A 23257-nucleotide genomic window follows, 5' to 3' on the forward strand; every position below is an offset into this window, starting at 1 on the left:
AGCGGCTTTCACTTCACTTTGGATGAGTAAAGATGCAAAGAGCCAACTCATTGGAAAAGACCCTGATGCTGGGAAAATTGAGGGCAAAAGGAGAAGGAGGTGACAGAGGATAAGATGGTTAGATAGCATCACCGACTCAATGGACATGAGTTTGAGCAAATTCCGGGAGATAGTGAAGGAGAAGGAAGCCTGGTGTGCTGCAGTCCATGGACTTGCAAGGAGTCAGAGACAACTGAGCAAGTGAACAACAAGCTTTATTATCTAAATGTTCAGCAAGCTTTAGAAGTGCCTTTCTAAAGAATAATTTTTAAAAGTTCACATATACCTATTTCTTAAAAATAATCTCCCACAAGCCTGATGTTCTTTTTTTCTTAAACCAATCTAGCTGTTTCCCTAGCATTTTAGCTTTGTTGTTATTGTTCAGTATAGCTTAAGAGTAGCTTTAAATAAGAGAAGATACTTGGTTTGGAGAAGATATTTTGTTCACAGTGACACACTAATCACATGATACTGTGTCCTTTATTATTTCAGACATTCCAAAGGGATTAAATGTATAAACACATCACAATGAAGGTAATAGGTGACCATCAATGGCTGACAATTTTCAATGATTTTCTGGTAGACAGAAAGCAATTTGGGGAGAGCTATCAGGAGCAGGATAGAAGGACCTGGGACCTGAGGAGTAGATTTTTATTCTACTGAATCCTGGATATCCTCAGGATTCTAGAATGCCAGTTCTGATGAAGAACAGGAGTGAAGAGTGAGTTGAAAAACAAGACCATTTATATCTATACATAAAGGCTTCCTTGGTGTCTCAGACAGTAAAGAATCTGCCTGCAGTGCAGGAGACCTGAGTTTGATCCCTGGATTGGGAAGATCCCCTGGAGGAGGGCATGGCAACTGACCAGTATTCTTGCCTGGAGAATTCCATGGACAGAGGAGCCTGGCAGGCTACAGTCCAGGGGTTGCAAAGAGTCAGACACGACTGAGCAACTAACATTTTCACTTTAACTTCATGGACGGTCACAATAACGTTATACTTCACAGGGTTGACAAAATACCCAACAATGAGCATCAACCCACTTAGGCAAAAATCGGAGGGTTCTTCCTTTTAGAAATAAGTGACTGTCTGAATTGCATGTGGACAGTTGGTGTGGGAGTTTGTGCCCAGACCGAAGACCTTAGCATTCTGGGAGGTAGGAGTTCTCCAGCGTGAGGACCACCTCCCCACTGAAATGTTCCACCAGCACCCATGTGAACATTCCTGCATAGTTAGGTTTTAATTGCCTCATTCCTAAATGTGAAGAGATAACTAGGGTCAACAGATATTTGAGGAAAACTTGAAACATAAGAAAGAAAAATTAAGGTAAACATATTTTAAAAAATGCCCATTGATGGACACATGATCACAAATGAAACAGATACTTATTCAAATTATTTGGGGATTTTAGTGAATCCTCCCACCACACACTCATACACACTTTCACTATTAATACTCTATTCATTATTCTTAAAAATAAGCATACAGTGCTATCCGAAAGCAACATGGTGAACAAGAAAGATTTTTTAAAATATAAACAGCGACAGTTTTACGTCTTCCTTTCCAATTTTGATTCCTTTCATTTCTTTTTCTTCTCTGATTGTTGTGACTAGGACTTCCAATACTATGTTGAATAAATGTAGTGAGAGTGAAAAAAAATAAGCAAAATAAAAGATTTAAAATGTAGGACCAGTAAAGTTGAAGAAAATTCCTAGAAAGCAGGAAAAAATATATACTGACTGGCCTATTTCATTTTATGTTATATTTGTTGTTCAGTTGCTGAGTCGTGTCTGACTCTTTGGTGACACTATGGGCTGTAGCCCTCCAGCGTCCTCTCTCCATGGGATTTCCCAGGCAAGACTATTGGAGTAGGTTGCCACTTCCTTCTCCATAGGATCTTCCTCGATGCAGTGTGTCCTGCATTGGCAGGCATATTCTTTACCACTGAGCCACCATGGAAGCCCTTTTCTCACACAGAACCCAAGGAAATGAAGCACCTCCTTGAAATGTCTTTAAATTTCTTACATTACTGTTTTCAGATATAAAATCTGACAGTCACCAGTGTACAGTATGCAGTGATTCACATATCAGTGAATTATCCTTTATTCATTCATTATCTGGTATTGATTGAGCATCTGCTATTTATCTATCATTACTCTAAGCACCAAGTAGTGATCAGTACAGTGATCAAGGGAATTCCCTGGTGGTCCAGTGGTTAGGATTCCAAACTTTCACTGCTGAGAGCATGGGTTCAGTTCTTGGTCAGGGAACCAAGGTCTCCATAAGTCACAGAGTGCAGCCAAAAAAAAAAAAAATCAGTGATCAAAACATACAAAAATTTTTTGTATTCACAGAGCTTATGTTTTCATTGGGAAAGACAAGCAACAAACAGAAACCAAAAAAAATGCATAGTATGATAGATGGTCATAAGTACTTTGAAAAAATAAAGCAGATCAAGGAGATAGGAAGGTGCTGCTTGGTATGGGGTTTGGAGGAGGACTTTAAAAAAATACTTATTTATTATCATTTTAAAAATTTGACTATGCCAGTTTTTCATTGTGGCATGTTGGATCTAGTGCCCTGACCCAGGCCCCCTGCTTTGGGAGCATGGAGTCTTAGCCACTGGACTACCGAGAAAGTCCTGGGAAGAGGATTTTTGGAAGGTTGGAATCCACAGAGTTTGTGTTTCAGGCATGTCAAATTAGAGATGCCATGTAGAAATCCAAGTGGAGATGGTGAGGGAGATTGAGTAAACATTTTGAGTTCACTGGAGGGGTCTGGGCTGGAGATACTGATTTGTGAACTGTTCAAGTATAGTAATATTTAAAGTCACTTGAATGGATAAGCTAAAGAAGAGTTACAGGGAATGAGCAGTGTAATACTCTTAACATATAGAAGTTCACACCATGAGGAAGAACTTACTAGCAGAGACTGAGAAGGGTTAGCCAGGAAGAGACCAAAGGGAATATGGTATCCAATCTGGATACCAAGATTGGAAGGTACTTTGGGAGGGAGGCAGTAATCAATCATTCCAAATAACTTTATAAAAATATTTTCATCTGCAAATAGGTAGTGGTAAGAGAAGGAAATGGCAACCCACTCCAGTGTTCTTGCCTGGAGAATCCCAGGGATGGGGGAGCCTGGTAGGCTGCCATCTATGGGGTCGCACAGAGTCGGACACGACTGAAGAGACTTAGCAGCAGCAGCAGCAGTGCTCTTATTTTATGAGGCTGTGAGCCGAAACTCCGGTACTCTGGCCACCTCATGCAAAGAGTTGACTCATTGGAAAAGACTCTGATGCTGGGAGGGATTGGGGGCAGGAGGAGAAGGGGATGACAGAGGATGAGATGGCTGGATGGCATCACTGACTCGATGGACATGAGTTTGGGTAAACTCCAGGAGCTGGTGATGGACAGGGAGGCCTGGCGTGCTGCGATTCATGGGGTCACAGAGTCGGACATGACTGAGCGACTGAACTGAACTGAACTGAGAGTAAGTAAAAATGGGAAGAGTTACATTGCATAAGTAGTTTGCACTACACCAAAATGTAGCCACTTCAAATACAACTTTGAAGTAAGCAGAGTAGAAATAAATTATTCAGTCAACCACTCAATTGAAAGGCAAGGGTCACACCATTTGATGATCTAGAGCCAGGATTTCTCCCCCGCCCCACCACCAATAAATCATATGGGAAATTGAGTAACTGTCTTTGTTATTTGTGTATGTCCAAACAGAGGAGCCTGGTGGGCTGCTGGCTGTGGGGTCACACAGAGTCGGACACGACTGAAGCGACTTAGCAGCAGCAGCAGCAGCAGCAGCAAGAGCATCTCTGAAACCTGGAATCATTATTGGGGCATGCTGGAAAGTTGTTTTTGGTAATTTCCCTAGTTTGGAGATGAAGCTACTCAGTCTGTGGTATTTAAAAACATATTCTTTTGAGTTTTCACACTTCTGCAAAATTAAATGGAGTCATAGATGTTTATCCACTGAAATCCCTTTGGCTTGGATGGACTGGCAGAATAGCAGGAAATATTCTTGCTTTTAATATATCCTTTGGGTGCCTAGAATACTGTTAAGACTCCAATGATTATAAATGCAGCAATATATGTTAATTGTTGAGATACTATTTTTTGGTCCTTTGCATTTTCTCCCCTCATTTATTTTCTTAGAGATTCTGCTTGTTCTGAATGGTAGAGAGAACCCAATCTTTGAAGGTAAGGAGAGGAGAGGAACAGAACAGTTTTTCTTCCTGATTCAGCAGGATAGAGGTTGTCAGATCTTCTGAGTAGGAAGGAATCCATTCCCACCTTAGAGCAGTACCTTGCACTGTGGGCCCAGGGAGCCTGGTCCCTAAGAATGGAGGGTCCCAGCCACACCAGGTGTGACACACGGACAGCCTTCAGCTTCCAGGGCCAGTGTGGCTAGAGGCAACAAATGTCATCCTTCTCTCACCTCCAGGAGGCACTGGAACAAATTTATGTATAAGAATTTCACATAGCAGCAGTCCCCTACCTTTTTGACACTAGGGGCTGGTTTCACGGAGGGCAGCTTTTCCATGGACAGGGTTGGGGAGTGGTTTCAGGTTGATTCTCAGAAGGTACAGAGTCTAGATCCCTTACATGTACAATTTCCAGTAGGGTTTGTGGTCCTATGAGAATCTAATGCTACTGCTGATCTGACAGGAGGCTGAGCTCAGGTGGTAACGTGAGTGATGGGAATGGCTGTAAATACAGATAAAGCTTCATTTGTACACCTGCTGCTCACCTCCTGCTGTGTGGCCTGGTTCCTAACAGACCTCTGCTATAAAGTACCCTAATGCTTACTTTTGCCCTTGAGTTCTAGGCAAAGAACTCAAATTCAAGGTTTTTTAGTCATAGCTTTTCTTCTGAGACAGTCCTCTTTTGCTGGTTCTTCTCTGCCCCATAGATCATTTTCAAATGCCTTTCTGATTTCTTTAACTACGTTCTACAGTAATACTCGTTTTTCATAGTATGCTTCATATAACACCTTTGCCCTGACTGAAGCTAGGCCCCCCCTGCTGAGGAGATGATTTTTCTGGCAACTATCTGCCATAGAGATCATTTATGCATTGCATGTTTAGCTGGGCTTGTCATTCTCTATTGGTTTTCTAGACCATTTCCTGCATCTTCCAATACAAATCTCCCTTCTACTTTGAAACTTATTCCTGACATCCGTCTCCATCCTTCTGTGACATGTTTATCTGTGACATCTCTTGTGTTTGTCAAGTACTTTGGCAACTAGGTCAGAATTTTATTTGTCATTCCAAGTGCTTTCATTTTTTTATTGTTACTTCCTGTGGTTCACACAACTCTTGAAAGTTCACAGTTCTTATGATAGCTTGACAAGTGGCTACATTCTGGAACCTCTCATTCTCTATCTTTGGACTCCAAAATTCTACTCTCTTTAGTTCTAGTCACAGTCTCTGCTATTTCTAGCTTTCTCTCTTTTACTCAGAAATCCTAATCTCCAGTTCCTTAACTGCTTCATCTCTCCTTCCCCTTCTAGCATCACTTCATTTTTAAAGAATTACTGCTAACATCTTCCTTTGCTTAGGTTCTCAAGCTCTTAGTCTGTCTCTGTCTTTCCCTCTTTCCTTCCCCTTCTCTTCCTTCTTCCCTCCTTTTCCTTTGTTCCTGCCTTCATCTTTAGTTTCTTCTTTGTATTTCTTTTTATCTAATCTATCTATCTATATATCTATCCATCCATCCTAACTTATTTAAACTTATACCCTATGTCAGAAACTTGGTTAAGTTCTTAATCAAAAACCTGTTTTTCTGTCTTTCTAGCACTCAGGCCTCCTGTTAGGTTTTGGCGTATGTCTGAGGTCTAACCAACAGGCTGTGAGTAGAAATGATGTGTGCCAATTTTGTATGAACCTCTGGCGTGACCCTTCTCCTTTCTCCCAATCCCATCTGCTGATTGGATGACAACGCTCGAGATGTTCTTGGAAGCTGCGTGTTAGACAGATGGGCCTTGCTATCTCAACTTCCTAAAGACTTCATGAATAAATCCCTACTTCTATTCCAGATAATTTTAAATGAATGAGAAATAAGCTTCTTTTGTGTTAAATTATTGACATTTCTAAATTAATCTGTTATAGCAGCTCATATTATCATAACCTAAGATAGATCCAGACATCCAGACCTCTGCTGTTTTTTTTCCTTCCCCATGTTTGGTCTGCTACTGAGTGGTACTGGAGAAAATTCATACCACTGTATGGATTAGTACCAAAATCTACCACCTTCAACTTTGGCTGGATTGTCAGTTTTGTTCAGTGATCACTCTGGGTGTAATATTACTTCTTTTCCTCACTTCCCTCTATAACTATTTTTTTAAAAAATTTTATGAACATGCTCAGTTGGGTATATGATTTGTATCCTGTGTTACAGAAATATGAAAGACCTTGATAAATCGGAATTCTTTAAGCTTCTATTCAACTCCTATTCCCCCTTCCCTCCATCTACAAACAGGCCTGCCTTCATCATGTCCACTTTACCCTCATTCTATGAAACAATTGATTCTCTTTCTTTTTGAGGTTAATAATTCCACTTGGATATCCATCTCATTTATCTTCTTAGAGCCTTTGGTCCACCTGGGATTCTTAACAGGGCAGCAACCATGTTAATTTAACCCACCCTTGTATTTCCAACATGAAACATGGTGCATGACACATAGTGGGTATTCAAAACAAGTTTCTTCAGTGAGAAAATAAATTGTATTTTCTTTATTGTATTTTCAACATCATCCTTTCTACTGATATTTTTTTCCTCTTCAATATTGAGTCAATTCTGTTCCTATGAAATACAAATGGAAGTAAATAAAATCTTCTCAACCTTTAAACTCATTGAATTCCTATTCTATTTCTTTTTTATGCGCAACCTTTTTGGGAATTATCTATGTACTCTCCTACTCAACCCACTATGACTAGACTTCTGTCTCCATTGCTTCACTAAGATGATTTCACTAAGGTCAGCAGGACTTTATAGTTCTTGAAATAAAAAAACAGCAACAGTCTATATTATGTTGCTTGACTTCTCTGCTGAATTTCACACTGTCGTTACTCCCCTACCCCGACCATAGCATGTTCCCTTGTCACATAGTTTTGCTTTTCTTTTTATCTCTCTGCTCTTGCCCTCCCACCATCAGGTTATCTGTTCATGCTGGCAGTACTGATTTGCTTTCTTCTCCATTTATAGACTCTAAGTGATCTCTCCCCACCAATGCTTTCCCAATTTACAACAGCTCAAGCCTCTTCCCAGTTTCAGATCTGTTTATTCAACTGATTACCCATAAATGCTTCAACTCAGATGTCCTAAAGTCCTCTCATCAGCCTATCACCCAGAGAAGCTTCTTCTTCTCCCTAATATTCCTTTTAATGAATATTGAAGTCATAAGAACAGCCTGTATTGGAAATGTTAGTTTTTTTCTTTATCATACCACTTTAGTCTAGACTATTAGAGACTGAGGTAGTGATAGCAGAAGAAGATGACTCCTCAGGACAACAGAATAGGACCAAGTGAGCAAAACCACTAGTAGAAGAGGAATTTTTGCCCACCGGATTGTTTCAAAGTTGTGGATCTGAGAGAAGAAACTGCCTGCTCCCCCCAAATAGTGAATAGGATAGGAAAAACATCTTCAAAAATTTATCTTCCAGTAATGGTAAGTCAGAATAAAATGACTAAATATTAAAACTTTTTTTCAAACACGAGGCTTATTAAAACTTTTACATAATAGAGGAAAAGAAACATGAGAATAAACATTCAGAAGAAAAGTAAAACTCCTGAAAATCCTGTGTAGCAAATGGGTATTTTAGAAACACGATCATAGGAATGAATACTATAAAACTGCATGAAGAGAGAACATGAGGTATGATCAGAACTGTTATGAAGAATTCCATGAACAAAAAAAAAGGAAATGACCTTAAAGAGATAAAGACAGAAATATGATGCCATCCAACCATCTCATCTTCTATCACCCTCTTCTCATTTTTTTCTAATCTTCCCCAGCATCAGGGTCTTTTTCAGTGAGCCAGTTCTTCACATCAGATGGCCAAAGGATCAGAGCTTCAGTTTAATCATCAATCCTTCCAATGAATATTCAGGGTTGACATCCTTTAGGATTGACTGGTCTAATCTCCTTGCAGTCCAAGGGACTCTCAAGAGTCTCCTCCAGCACAACAGTTCAAAAGCATCAATTCTTTGGTGCTATGCTTTCCTTATAGTCCAACTCTTACATCCATACATGACTACTGGAAAAACCAGATCTCTGACTAGAAGGACCTTTCTCAGCAAAGTAATGTCCCTGCTTTTTAATATGCTGTCTAGGTTGGTCATAACTTTTCTTCCAAGGAGCAAGTGTCTTTTAATTTCATGGCTGCAGTCACCATCTGCAGTGATTTTGGAGCCCCCCAAAATAAAGGTCACCAAAGGGCCACACAGATGGACAGGTCATGGTGGAGCGTTCTGACAAAATGTGGTCCACTGGAGAAGGGAATGGAAAACCACTTCAGTATTCTTGCCTTGACAACCCCATGAACAGTATGAAAAGGCAAAGAGATAGGACACTTAAAGATGAACTCTCCAGGTTTGTAGGTGCCCTATATGCTACTGAAGATTAGTGGAGCAATTACTCCAGAAAGAATGAAGAGATGGAGCCAAAGCAAAAACAGCGTCCTATTGTGGATGTGACTGGTGATGGAAGTAAAGATGCTGTAAAGAGTACTATTGCAAGGGAACCTGGAATGTTAGGTCCATGCATCAAGGCAAACTGGAAGTGGTCAAACAAGAAATGGCAAGAGTGAACATCAACATATTGTGAATCAGGGAACTAAAATGGACTGGAATGGGTGAATTTAACTCAGATGACCATTATATCTACTACTGTGGGCAAAAATCCCCTAGAAGAAATGAAGTAGCCATCATAGTCAACAAAAGAGTCCGAAATGCAGTATTTGGATGCAGTCTCAAAAACAATAGAATGATCTCTGTTCATTTCCAAGGCAAACCATTCAATATCACAGTAATCCAAGGCTGTGCCCCAGCCAATAATGCTGAAGAAGCTGAAGTTGAATGGTTCTATGAAGACCCACAAAACCTTCTAGAACTGATACCCAAAAAAGATGTCCTTTTCTTTACAGGGGACTGGAATGCAAAAGTAGGAAGTCAAGAGATACTTGGAGTAACAGGAAAATTAGAGTTTTGTGAAGAGAATGCGCTGGTCATAGGTTCACATGAACAAATATTAAAGCTCTGCCAGTCAGACCTCTTCTCCATTATCCACAAATATCTTTAAAAATTTCATTTTTAAATTAAGACTGATTTAAATTTAGAGATGCACAAAAGTATCAAGACCATACCCAAGAAAAAGAAATGCAAAAAGGCAAAATGGTTGTCTGAGGAGGCTTTACAAACAGCTTGAGAAAAAGGGAGAAGTGAAAGGCAAAGGAGAAAAGGAAAGATATAGGTATCTGAATGAAGACGTCCAAAGAAGAGCAAGGAGAGATAAGAAACCCTTCCTCAGTGATCAATGCAAAGAAATAGAGGAAAACAATAGAATGGGAAAGACTAGAGATGTCTTCAAGAAAATTAGAGATACCAAGGGAACATGTCATGCAAAGATGAGCTCAACAAAGGACTGAAATGGTATCGACCTAACAGAAGCAGAAGATATTAAGAAGAGGTGGCAAGAATACACAGAAGAATTATACAAAAAAGATCTTCATGACCAAGATAATCACAATGGTGTGATCATTCACCTAGAGCCAGACATCCTGGCATGCGAAGTCAAGTGGTCCTTAGGAAGCATCACTATGAATAAAGCTAGTGGAGGTGATGGAATTCTAGTTGAGCTATTTCAAACCCTGAAAGATGATGCTGTGAAAGTGCTGCACTCAATAGCCAGCAAATTTGGAAAACTCAGCAGTGGCCACAGGACTGGAAAAGGTCAGTTTTCATTTCAATTCCAAAAAAGGGCAACGCCAAAGAATGTTCAAACACCACCCAATTGCACTCATCTCACATGCTAGTAAAGTAATGCTGAAAATTCTCCAAGCCAGGCTTCAACAGTTCAACCTTGAACTTCCAGATATTCAAGCTGGATTTAGAAAAGGCAGAGGAACCAGAGATCAAATTGCCAATATCTGTTGTATAGTCAAAAAAATGTAAGAGAGTTCCAGAGAAACACCTACTTCTGCTTTATTGATTACTCCAAAGCCTTTGACTGTGTGGATCACAACAAACCAGAAAATCTGGAAAGAGATGGGAAAACCAGACCGACTTACCTACCTCCTGAGAAATCTCTATGCAGGTTAAGAAGCAACAGTTAGACCCAGACATGGAAGAATAGACTGGTTCCAAATTGGGAAAGGAATATGTCAAGGCTGTATATTGTCACCCTACTTATTTAACTTATATGAGAAATGCTGGGCTGGATGAAGCACAAGCTGGAATCAAGATAGTCAGGAGAAATATCAATAACCTCAGATACACAGATGACACCACCCTTATGGCAGAAAGTGAAGAGGAACTGAAGAGCTTCTTGATGAAAGTGAAAGAGGAGAGTTAAAAGGCTAGTTTAAAACTCAACATTCATAAAACTAAGATCATGGCATCCAATCCCATCACTTCATGGCAAATAGATAGGGAAACAATGGAAACAGTGAGAGACTTTATTTTTTTGGTCTCCAAAATCACTGCAGATGGTGACTGCAGCCACAAAATTAAAAGACACTTGCTCCTTGGAAGGAATGCTATGACCAACACAGACAGAATATTAAAAAGCAGAGATATTACTTTGCTGACAAAGGTCTATCTAGTTAAAACTATGGTTTTTGCAGTAGTCACATATGCATGTGAGAGTTGGACTCTAAAGAATGTTGAGAGCTGAAGAATCGATGCTTTTGAACTGTGGTGTTGGAGAAGACTCTTGAGAGTCCTTTGGATTGTGGGAAGATCCAATCAGTCCATCCCAAAGGAAATCAGTCCTGAATATTCACTGGAAGGACTGATGCTGAAGCTGAAACTCCAATACTTTGGCCACCTGATGTGAAAGAAGTGACTCATTGGAAAAGCCCCTGATTCTGGGAAAGACTGAGGGCAAGAGAAGGGAACAATGGAGGATGAGATGGTTGGATGGTATCACCGACTTGATGGACATGCAATTGAGCAAGTTCCGGGATTTGGTAATGGACAGGGAAGCCTGGTGTGCTGTAGTCCATGGTTTGCAAGGAGTCGGACACAACTGAGCGACTGAACTGAACTGAGCTGAAAAGTATCTAAATTCTAGCCAAGATCATGTTATTTTTGGCCACCTTTAGCTAAAAAACAAGCAAACTAATTTTGACTCTATTTTGTAAAGTCAAAGGAAAAATATTGCACATTCTAGTAAAGAACTTCTATGCCAAGTTTAAGCCTGGATCCAATGTTAAAACTTATAACTCCCTAAGATGTAGAAGTTTGCTAGAACCTTAACATTACTGTGCTGCCAACTGCTTACTGTTTCACTTACTTACATTACTGGTACTTAAGCTAAAGGGAACTGAATGTGGCTGTTTAAGACATAAGAAACTATGTACTGTATTTTCTATGTAGTTTACTCTTTTAAGAAAATGATGATTTTTACCTAAGAAGTGAAGAAGGTGACATTCACGGCCACTCAAAATGTTGCAGTGCTGAAAAGTACACCCAATAGTGTGTGATGCAGAACTTTAAAACCAATGAGTGTTTGTCAATATTTAAAACTTTGCTCTGAACATGTCAGAGCTTTACAGATGAGATGTATCGTCCAGGATCCCCAACTTCAAAGGTTTAAAAAATAAACTGCAAACTAGCAAACTTTTGGTTTTTGTTTTACTTCCATTATTTTTGTAACCTTTACTTTTAAGCACACTTTTTGCTTTTGCCATTTGGAGATATAGTTGTACTGAAATAATTCATTTAAAAATAAATTTGAAATGGGTTGAGCTTTCTGTGAGTTGTACCAAATGACATAAAACTGTGAGTTTCAGAGATTTTATATTTTCTCCTACCTTGTCATAATATTTTGACATCTTCTAGTGAGCTTCAAGTTAAAAAATGTACCTGGACTATTATTAATGGAAAAACAATGATCCTATAAACTGCACGGAATACATCTGTGTCTTTTACTTTTTCAGTCATTTAATTTTCTATTCTGAAAGATAAATCTGACTAGCATCTTTTTTCTCTTCTATGATGAGCCTAATTTTTTTTTTTTTTATAAGTTTGAGAGTGGTAGTCACTCAGTTGTGCTGGATATGCTTTGACCCCCTAGACTGTAGCCTGTCAGGCTCCTCTGTCCATGGGATTTCCCAGGCAAGAATTTTCACTCCAATTTTACTGGAGTGAATTGCCATTTCCTTCTCCAGGAGATCTTCCCAACCCAAGAATTGAACCCTGGTCTCTTGAATTGCAGGCAGATCCTTTATTGTCTGAGCCACCAGGGAAGCTGATCTTTTATTAAGAATGGCATTAAAATGATAAATTATGTCAATGATTCCTTTGAAAATTATTTTACCATGATGAAGTTGTTTTCAGGTATTGATCAAATTTTATTTACAATTGGTAGTGCAACAAAAATTACAGTTCTTGGGTGTGTGTGTATGACTTAATGATCTGGGTTATTTTATTAAATACCATGCATTGTATGTTGTTGTTTAGTTGCTAAGTCATGTCTGATTCTTTGCATCCCCATGGACTGTAGCCCTCCAGGTTCCTCTGTCCTTCACTACTTCCCGGAGTTTGTTCAAACTCATGTCCATTGAGTTGATGATACTACCCAACCATCTCATCATCTGTCGCCCCCTTCTCCTGCCCTCAGTCTTTCCCAGTACCAGAGTTTTTCCCATTGGATGTACTGGACCTTATTTTCTAGCAGGCAGAAGTCAAGAATAGATAAAGATAGAATTTGACATTTCTATTTTATAGAATACTCTAATTTAGGTAACAAAAATGTGAGAGGTACTGACTAAGCTGACAGGAGGAGAGTGGTGATGTTAGGAGGTCATAATTCCCTGTAAAAGGAGAGATGGGGAGGGATGAAGATTCCTGTGTTAGGAAAAAAGTGAGAGAGAGTCTCAGAGGCAAAGATCCCTTTTTGGGATTTTTTTGGGATTTGCCCCACAGATCCTGGGAGCAACTTGAGATCATTCTTCAGGACTGGAGCCTGGGAACCAAATGCTTCAATTTTCTATATACATCACCACCCTTCCATCTCTTCCACACTCTAAAAACTGTTGTTATGAGGAAATTAAAATAGATCCCTCTCCCTCCCTTGGGAGAGTGAAAGAGAAGGAAACCAAGGGAAGCAATGGAGTGACACAGAATGAAAAAACAAACCAAACCAACACACAAACTAACAAATAGCAGCCTTCCCATACATTTTTGAGTTTTTCCTTTATGTGTTAACCCTCTGTAGACTGTTCTTTTCTTGGACCTACTTGAGCAAGGCTTCCGAGACATGCAGTCCCAAAGAAAACAAAAAAGGAGTGCCTAATGAATAAACAGTTTGGTTGATTAACATTCACAGCCTGAGGATTGCAGCCTGGCAACTCAAGCTGTATTTCACATGCAGGTGAATGTAAACTTCTCTTTCATTCAGTGGCCGTAATTTCTGGGAAAACACAGATCCTCTCACAGGTTGAGAGAAGCACAGAATCTACAGGTTTTGAGGGCCGCTGCTGCAGTTTTTTAATTTCAGTGAAGATACCTGAAAATAATTCAGGGTACCTTAAAAAGCTCAAATAATTTCCTAGTTAGTTAACTATGTTGTTGTTCAGTCACTCAGTCGTGTTTGATTCTGACAACCCCATGGACTGTAGTACGCCAGGCTTCTCTGTCCTTCACTATCTCCCAGAGTTTGGTCGAATTCATGTCCAATGAGTCAATGATGCCATCCAACCATCTCATCCTCTCCATTCTCCCCCTGCCCTCAGTCTTTCCCAGCATCAAGGTCTTTTCCAGTGAGTTGGCTCTTTACATCAGGTGGCTAAAGTGTTCAAGCTTCAGCTTCAGCATCAGTCCTTCCAATGAATCTTCAGGGTTGATTTCCTATAGGATTGATTGGTTTGCTCTCCTTGCCATCCAAGGGACTCTCAAGAGGCTTCTCCAGCACCACAGTTTGAAAGCATCTATTCTTTGGAGCTCAGCTTTCTTTATGGTCCAACTCTCACATTCATAAATGACTACTGATAAAACTATAGCTTTGCGTATATGGACCTTTGTCAGCAAAGTGATGTCTCTGCTTTTTAATATGCTGTCTAGGTTTGTCACAGCTTTTCTTCCAAGAAGCAAGTGTCTTTTAATTTCAGGGTTGCAGTCACAATTTTCAGTGATTTTGGAACCCAAGAAAATAAAGCTTGTTTCCATTTTCCACTGTTTCCATTTTTTCCCCATCTATTTTCCATGAAGCGATGAGACTGGATGATTATCTAACTATGAGCTAATAATCAAAGGAAAAAAATCTATTTTTTTTGTGACATCATGAATATTCATTAGAAGGACTGATGCTGAAGCTGAAGCGCCAACACTTTGGCCACCTGATGAGAAGAGCCAACTCATCAGAAAAGACCCTGATGCTGGGAAAGATTGAAGGTAGGAGGAGAAGGAGGCGAAAGAAGACAAGATGGTTGGATGGCATCACTGGCTCAGGGGACATGCGTTTGAGCAAGCTCTGGGAGATGGTAAAGGACAAGGAAGCCTGGTACGCTGCAGTCTAGGAGGCTGCAGAGAGTCAGATACTACTGAGTGACTGAATGACAACAACAAAAATTGCAGACCCAAATGTCATTGACTTAAATATTTTAAAAGATGGCACAAAGTATAAATTAGTGCCCTTTTGAGCTCATATATTTCTAGACCCTTTCTGCAAAAGGGATAACAAGTGTAGGTCGTGGAATACCACCAAGATATTCATTGTTCTGTTCTTTCAAACAAAAGGAACCAAGTAATTGCAGGTTTTAAAAATTGTGAATTGCTTATCAATGTCTGAAGCAAGGAAACATGCAACAATTTCTTTCAGAGTATTTTTAAAATAAATATGTGTACAAATAAAAAATAGGTACCAAGTATTTAGAGCCATATTTCAAAATGTTTAACCTGAAGGTTCAGTTTGGAGGTATGGTCCTGTTTATGAAGTGTTGATGAGCACCGGAGCTATGGTAAGTGGTTATGGGGGCCTTCTTCTTTTTTTAAATTTATTTTTATTTTTGGCTGTGTCAGGTCTTAGTTTGTGGTGAGTGAGCGTCTCTCTAGTTGAGGTGTGTAGGCTCAATAGTTGTGGAGGCATGGGCTTAGTTGACCCACGGCATGTGGGATCTTAGTTCCCTGACCAGAGACTGACCCTTCATTCCCTCCATTATAAGGTGGATTCTTATCTGGGAAGTCCCCTCATGGAGGCCTTCTGCTCCTGGGCAGTTGTTTTCCTTCTCGTTCCCTTGAGGCTAACTGTGGTAGAGAGGCTTATCCCCCTTACCAGCCCACTCCATATCACAGAGTCAGCTAAAGACAATATTTCTCATCCCTCAGCTCTTGAATTCTGTCTTCACCCCTGAGGCTGACTGCAGGTCATCATTGCCACCCCATCAAATGCTCTCTCAAGCCAGGCTGCTGCAGTCTTGCATTCAGTTCAGTTCAGTTCAGTCGCTCAGTCGTGTCCGACTCTTTGCGACCCCATGAATCGCAGCACGCCAGGCCTCCCTGTCCATCATCAACTCCCGGAGTTCACTCAGAGTCGCGTCCATCGAGTGATGCCATCCAGCCATCTCATCCTCAGTCGTCCCCTTCTCCTCCTGCCCCTGATCCCTCCCAGCATCAGAGATTTTTCCAATGAGTCAACTCTTCGCATGAGGTGTCCAAAGTACTGGAGTTTCAGCTTTAGCATCATTCCTTCCAAAGAAATCCCAGGGTTGATTTCCTTCAGAATGGACTGGTTGGATCTCCTTGCAGTCCAAGGGACTCTCAAGAGTCTTCTCCAACACCACACTTCAAAAGCATCAATTCTTCGGTGCTAATCCTTCTTTACAGTCCAACTCTCACATCCATACATGACTACTGGAAAAACCATAGCCTTGACTAGACAGACCTTTGTTGGCAAAGTAATGTCTCTGCTTTTGAATATGCTATCGAGGTTGGTGATAACTTTTATTCCAAGGAGTAAGCATCTTTTAATTTCATGGCTGCAATCACCATCTGCAGTGATTTTGGAGCCCCCCAAAATAAAGTCTGACACCGTTTCCACTGTTTCTCCATCTATTTCCCATGAAGTGATGGGACCAGATGCCATGATCTTCGTTTTCTGAATATTGAGCTTTAAGCCAACTTTTTCATTCTCTTCTTTCACTTTCATCAAGAGGCTTTTTAGTTCCTCTTCACTTTCTGCCATAAGGGTGGTGTCATCTGCGTATCTGAGGTTATTGATATTTCTCCCGGCAATCTTGATTCCAGCTTGTGTTTCTTCCAGTCCAGCGTTTCTCATGATGTACATAAGTTAAATAAGCAGGGTGACAATGTACAGCCTTGACGTACTCCTTTTCCTATTTGGAACCAGTCTGTTGTCCCATGTCCAGTTCTAAATGTTGCTTCCTGACCTGCATACAGATTTCTCAAGAGGCAGGTGAGGTGGTCTGGTATGCCCATCTCTTTCAGAATTTTCCACAGTTTATTGTGATCCACACAGTCAAAGACTTTGGCATAGTCAATAAAGCAGAAATAGATGTTTTTCTGGAACTCTCTTGCTTTCTCCATGATCCAGCGGATGTTGGCAATTTGATCTCTGGTTCCTCTGCTTTTCTAAAACCAGCTTGAACATCAGGGAGTTCATGGTTCACGTATTGCTGAAGCCTGGCTTGGAGAATTTTGAGCATTACTTTACTAGCCTGTGAGATGAGTGCAATTGTACGGTAGTTTGAGCATTCTTTGGCATCGCCTTTCTTTGGGATTGGAATGAAAACGGACCTTTTCCAGTCCTGTGGCCACTGCTGAGTTTTCCAAACTTGCTCTCATATTGAGTGCAGCACTTTCACAGCATCATCTTTCAGGATTTGAAACAGCTCGACTGGAATTCCATCACCTCCACTAGCTTTGTTCATAGTGATGCTTTCTAAGGCCTACTTGACTTCACATTCCAGGATGTCTGGCTTTAGATGAGTGATCACACCATTGTGATTATCTGGGTCACGAAGATCCTTTTTGTACAGTTCTTCTGTGTATTCTTGTCATGTCTTCTTAATATCTTCTGCTTCTGTTAGGTCAAGACCATTTCTGTCCTTTATCGAGCCCATCTTTGCATGAAATGTTCCCATGGTAACTCTAATTTTCTTGAAGAGATCTCTAGTCTTTCCCATTCTGTTGTTTTCCTCTATCTCTTTGCATTGATCGCTGAAGAAGGCTTTCTTGTCTCTTCTTGCTATTCTTTGGAACTCTGTATTGAGATGCTTATATCTTTCCTTTTCTCCTTGGCTTTTCGCTTCTCTTCTTTTCACAGCTATTTGTAAGGCCTCCCCAGATAGCCATTTTGCTTTTTTGCATTTCTTTTCCATGGGGATGGTCTTGATCCCTGTCTCCTGTACAATGTCATGAACCTCATTTCATAGTTCATCAGGCACTCTATCTATCAGATCTAGGCCCTTAAATCTATTTCTCACTTCCACTGTATAATCATAAGGGATTTGATTGAGGTAATACCTGAATGGTCTAGCGGTTTTCCCTGTTTTCTTCAATTTCAGTCTGAATTTGGTAATAAGGAGTTCATGATCTGAGCCACAGTCAGCTCCTGGTCTTGTTTTTGTTGACTGTATAGAGCTTCTCCATCTTTTGCTGCAGAGAAACTCGGACCTTTGCACTGCAGGAAATCTGTACAATGAGAGCAGCTAGATATGTGTATCAGCACCAACGGAGGAAATATCTGCATGCTAAGGTTTTGTTTAGAAACTTGAAGGAAGGTAATCCCATGCCTGTCCCTCCGTTACAGAGAAGAGATGGTTCTCCATCTTTTACAAGGAAGATTTTTGGGTCAAAATTCTAGCAACGGGCTGTGGAGAAGCCTGCAAAGCTGTTGTCCTGAAGCTGTATTTGAATACCAGGTCCACTGATTTTCTCTTAGGTTGTGTTTTCATGTGTGGATTTGAGACAGGGATGTGTTGGAGCTAGTTTCAAGAACTAGCAAGACCACTGGGCACTTCTCTTCCCAGATAGGCCATCAGTTGGTAGCCTGAAATTGGCCAAGGTGGTTGTATTTATGCCTTTATACCATGTATGCTAGCAGATGCTATCAGTCAGGGCCCCTGTCTCTCCTCTAGCCAACCCCAGCCAGATTTGGGGATATTGACAGTTGATTGGAGCAGAGCTGCTAAAGCCACTCTAGGTCAATGCCTCGGTGGCACCTCTGTCTTAACCACTTCCTAAAATGTAGACCTTTTTCTTTCATTGTTCTCCTTTTGTCTCATCTTCATTTTGCTTTTGGTTTCCTCTCCAGACCAATCCGCCTCTCGCTCTCCCACTTTCACTCTTCTACTTTTCTCATAAAATCGTGTGCCTCCTGAATCTCTTCCCAGAAAAGTCCTCAATTTTTTGCCTTGTCTCAGTTTGGCAGGCATCTAAACCTGCACCTTTACACCTGCAACCCTCTTGTTAAATGTGGGAGAATATTTTCCTTTCATGTGCTCTCCAACACAGGAATATGTAGTAGAGACTAAATAATGTAGATTTTAATGTTAAGTGCGATGATGCAAGTGGGGATGAGAGTCAACTTACAGAAAGAAAAAGTTGGTACCACATAGATGTTGTGTTACATGAGGTTTGTTTGTTTGTTTGTTTTTTGTCCTTATATGTAATCCAAATTTTTCACTATGAAATGAGATTGAACAAAATAAATGTGGCCACTGTAGATATCTTAAATAAAAGAACACAGTGAGAACCAAGGTGAACATTGGTTCGTTAGCTTTAGAAAACTCATCAGCAAATGTGGTTTAGAAATGGATGTAAATTACAGTAGAATAATATCCAGCCTTTACAAGGAATGAAGTTCTCATATGTGTTATTAATACAATATGCCTTAGAGAAAGCCAGGCACGAAAGGACAATATTGTAGGAAATACATAGAGAGAGAGAGATAGTAGATTAATTTTCATCAGGAGCTGGAGAGAGGGGTAATGGAAAGTTATCATTTGATGGGTACAGAGTTTCTGTTTGGGATAATGGAAAGTTTTAGAAATAGTGATAATGGTACAGAAAGTTGTGAATAATTAATGCCACTAAATTGTGCTCTTAAATATTGTTAAAATAGCATATTTGTGTTATGTTTATTTTACCATAATAGAAAAATATCCTAATTGGGGGAAAAAAAGACAGTGGTGTTATTTCTAGATACCACCTGGATCCTCTTTCATTATTCTTTATCTCAGTGACTGGACCTATATTACCAAATAAATTTGGGTGACTAATAAAAAGCATTCAACAAAATACCCTATTAAGTGTGATATATATTTGAAAGCTTTCATATTATAGGCTAGTAGTTCTCAATCTGTAATCTCTGAACAGCAACATCAACATCATGTGGAAACTTGTTAGAAATGTAAATTCTCTGTCCACATTTCAGGTCTACTAAAGCATGATCTCTGATGGAGCTCAGGTCCTGTGATTTGTGGTTTTCACAAGCCCACCAGGTGATGGATGCTTGCTGGCTTTGAGAACCAGGCTTTTAGGCTGTGACCACAGAACTGGCTGCCAATGAGGTGGTGTCTTTTTGTAGAACATGGGATTTGGAGTAACAAGATGTGCAGAAGTCTTGATGATAAAATGCATGAAAATTTACTATTTATGTGACCTCGGGCAAGCTACTAAGTTTTCTCATTTATATAAATGTTTTCTCATCCATTAAGTGGGGATAAGATCAGTACTTAATTAAGGTATTTATGTGAAAACATAAAAATTATGCATTATTATTCATTTAATATTAATAACAGTATTAACAATAGCAATACATAGGAGGATGCTGGGTTAGGCTGTTAGGAAAGGACATTATTTAATATATTATCTGTGGATCTCCAGTTGAAGAAAGGAGGAGAGAAATTTCCTTTAAATTTTAATGACAGAGGGACTTCCCTGGTGGTTCAGTGGCTAAGACTCTGCATTCCCAATGCAGGTGGCCCAGGTTTGATCCCTGGTCAGGGAACTAGATCCCACATACCACAACTAAGAGTTTGCATACTGCAGCTAAAGATTGAAGATCTAGTATGTCACAACAAAGCCTGAAGATCCTGCGGGCGAAAACTAACACCCATTGCAGCCAAATAAATAAATAAGTAACTATTTAAAATGTTTAATGACTGGAAAAATGACTTATTTATCCGCAAGAAATAAATGCCCCTGTTTGTTTCTACTAATGAGAATTATATAATTTTTCATGTGTTCATTTTTAGTTTGGTTGATAAGATACTCAGGGCCAAATTTGATACTCAGTCCCATCAATTACTTAAGACTTTTTGTGTAATATGTACTTCTTTTCATTTTTTTCTGTGGTTCTATTTTTTAAATTCATCCAATTTTATTTGTTCCTTAGTCATTTCTGACTCTTTGTGACCCCATGAACTGCAGTATGCCAGGCTTCCCTGTCCTTCCCTATCTCCCAGAGTTTATTCAAATGCCCATTGAGTCATTGATGCTATCTATCTATCTTATCCTCTGTTGTCCCCTTCTCTTCCTGCCCTCAATCATTCCCAGCATCAGGGTCTTTTCCAATGAGTCAGTTCTTCGCATCAGGTGGCCAAATTACTGAAGCTCCAGCTTTAGCATCAGTCCTTCCAATGAATATTCAGGGTTGATTTCCTTTAGGATTGACTGGTTTAATCTCCATCCAGTCCAAGGGACTCTCAAGATATATCCCCAACTATAACTTCCTTTACACTTACTTTTTCTTTTGCCTTAGTAAAAAATGGAAGAGAGAAAGAAGGAAAATACCTAGGTATATCACTTGATTTAGTAAAATAACTACTTAAGAATGCTAGGAATACCAGGAAAGTCTCCATATTGAAAGAATTCCTCTGCGTTCTTTCTGTGGTCATAAGATTTCTCAGGCTAAGCCTCTCCTCTGCATAATGAAAATGATTTTCCAGTACCATGTAGTGAAAAGAGCCCTAGCCAGTATTTAGAAAAACCATCCATAAGCCTCTGTCACTTTGGACATGCCATATGTTCAGTTCCCTTCATCTCTTGAATAGATTATGAAGATCAAATAAGAAAACCTATATAAAAATGCTTGGTAAATTACAAAGCTATGCACAAGTTGAAGCTGATGTATATAAAACTTTGATTACGTAGATACCATTTGTTAAATAAATGAGTAAACAATGAATGAACGGATTTTCCATCTGCCTTTTTCTCTCTCTTTCACTTGTCATGCCTGAATGTATTGGCTTCTAGAACAAAATTTAGAACAATGTTTTAATAAATGAAATTCATTTTGTCATTAAGAACATGGTATCCATTTCATGTAGATATCACCTCAAATGGAAACTGATATTTTTAAGTGCCTTCAGTTCAGTTCAGTCGCTCAGTCATGTCCGACTCTTTGCGACCCCATGAATCGCAGCACACCAGGCCTCCATGTCCATCACCAACTCCTGGAGTTCACTCCCTTAGACAAATATAATTGTTGTTATACATATTATTACTGAGTCACTTGATGTCATTTAATGGCTCGTATTTGTTTTTATTTTCTTCATATTCAGGTGCAGATGTGGCAGTTTTCTCAATTTCATGAGAATATTTTGTTGACCTTAACATTTGTCAGTTATTTTGTGAATTAGGAATGTGAATTTTTATTTTTATTTTGTGAATAATATGTCATGATAGCATGACATATTATTAATGAAATCTTGGGATGCATTTCAACAGTCAAGCAAAATGTCATCTTTCACCCAGCAGAAAACTGACTCAAGAGAAATGCTCAAAACTGACAAAATAGGATAGGGGAGAGAGAATATATTTTAGCAGAGAAGTTAATTACAAATTTATTTGTATTTATAGTCAATCATTTCATATAGTCAATTTGAAAACAATATGAAATGGAGTTGCTTCTATACTTCTATATGAAGTAAGTAGACATTATTAAATAGTGATACTAGTGACATTAATAGCTATTTGACATTATTAAGAAATGTAGTGTATAATGCAGAAAATTACCCTCTGCTGGGAGATATCACAATTACTCCAGTTTGCAAAGGAAGCCCTGAGACTTGAGAATGTACATAATCTGCTCAAGCCTCACAGTAGTGGGTTGTTCAACTGAAATATGAACTGAGACTGTCTGCCTTTAAATCCTACATCTATTACCATTTGCTACCCTAAAGGTTATTGTACACTATTTTTGCATTATTTTTGCTAACAACAGACGGATATATGGGAAAACTAAACCAATCCCTCCAAAAAAGACCCCAAAATAAAACCCAAAACAAATTCAAAAAAACAGAACCCTAAAAAATAAAAAATGCCCATAAACCCAAACCTATTAACAAATGTTATTGATACATTTATTAGTCTTCTATGCCATAGTCCTAATATATTTTTGTAAAGCACTGCCATGCCATTTAACAGACATTGGCAGGAAAAATCCTCTTGTGGCATTAATTCCATGCAACCATAAAAAGAATCCGTGCTAAATGCTAGCAAATGAGGTGGTAATAACTTCAAACTTCTTTACTCAGCAGGGAGATGCTCAGCAGGGGTAAAAAAAGATCTGCTTTCCATCTCAAATTTTTCAGTGTAAAACAATGATATGAGGTTCAAGTGTTCTTCATGACCCCTTTAAGTTAAGGATGTATTAACATGCGAGTTAAGATGTAGCAGTTTCGCAAAAATGATCTATTTTCAAAATTTAGCATTCAGACTCCACAGCGTGACTGCCAGTGTTTCTTTAGCTGCTAGATGGGAGAGACCTTGCGCTCCTTCCCACACACCTGTGTTTACATTGAGGCCTTGGCAGCACATGACCCTGCAGCCATCCCTCACAGCTTTCGGTTTGCCTTCAGCCATGGCAAGCCGCACTGTCCCTGCACTTTCACTAGCTAGCACTGTTAGAATGTTGACTTAGGAGTCCTAAGCTTGGAATTTAATATAAATCAGTTTGTTGAATTTCACTCATTTTAGAATGTTACACAAGATATTTTCTTAAATCCTAAACTGGAAT

At 39.5% G+C, this 23257-nt stretch overlaps 1 protein-coding gene and 1 non-coding gene across 2 annotated transcripts in view; both read left to right on the forward strand.

Moving 5' to 3' along the window:
• Nucleotides 1–23257, forward strand: part of CFAP299 (cilia and flagella associated protein 299) — a 713998-nt gene that overhangs the window by 110761 nt on the left and 579980 nt on the right. The window lies entirely within an intron of this gene.
• On the forward strand, nucleotides 20173–20245 carry TRNAG-CCC (transfer RNA glycine (anticodon CCC)). Its single transcript has one exon. It is a non-coding gene; the product is annotated as a tRNA-Gly (tRNA).

Source organism: Ovis canadensis, chromosome 6, assembly GCF_042477335.2.
Source record: "Ovis canadensis isolate MfBH-ARS-UI-01 breed Bighorn chromosome 6, ARS-UI_OviCan_v2, whole genome shotgun sequence".
Lineage (NCBI taxonomy): Eukaryota > Metazoa > Chordata > Mammalia > Artiodactyla > Bovidae > Ovis > Ovis canadensis.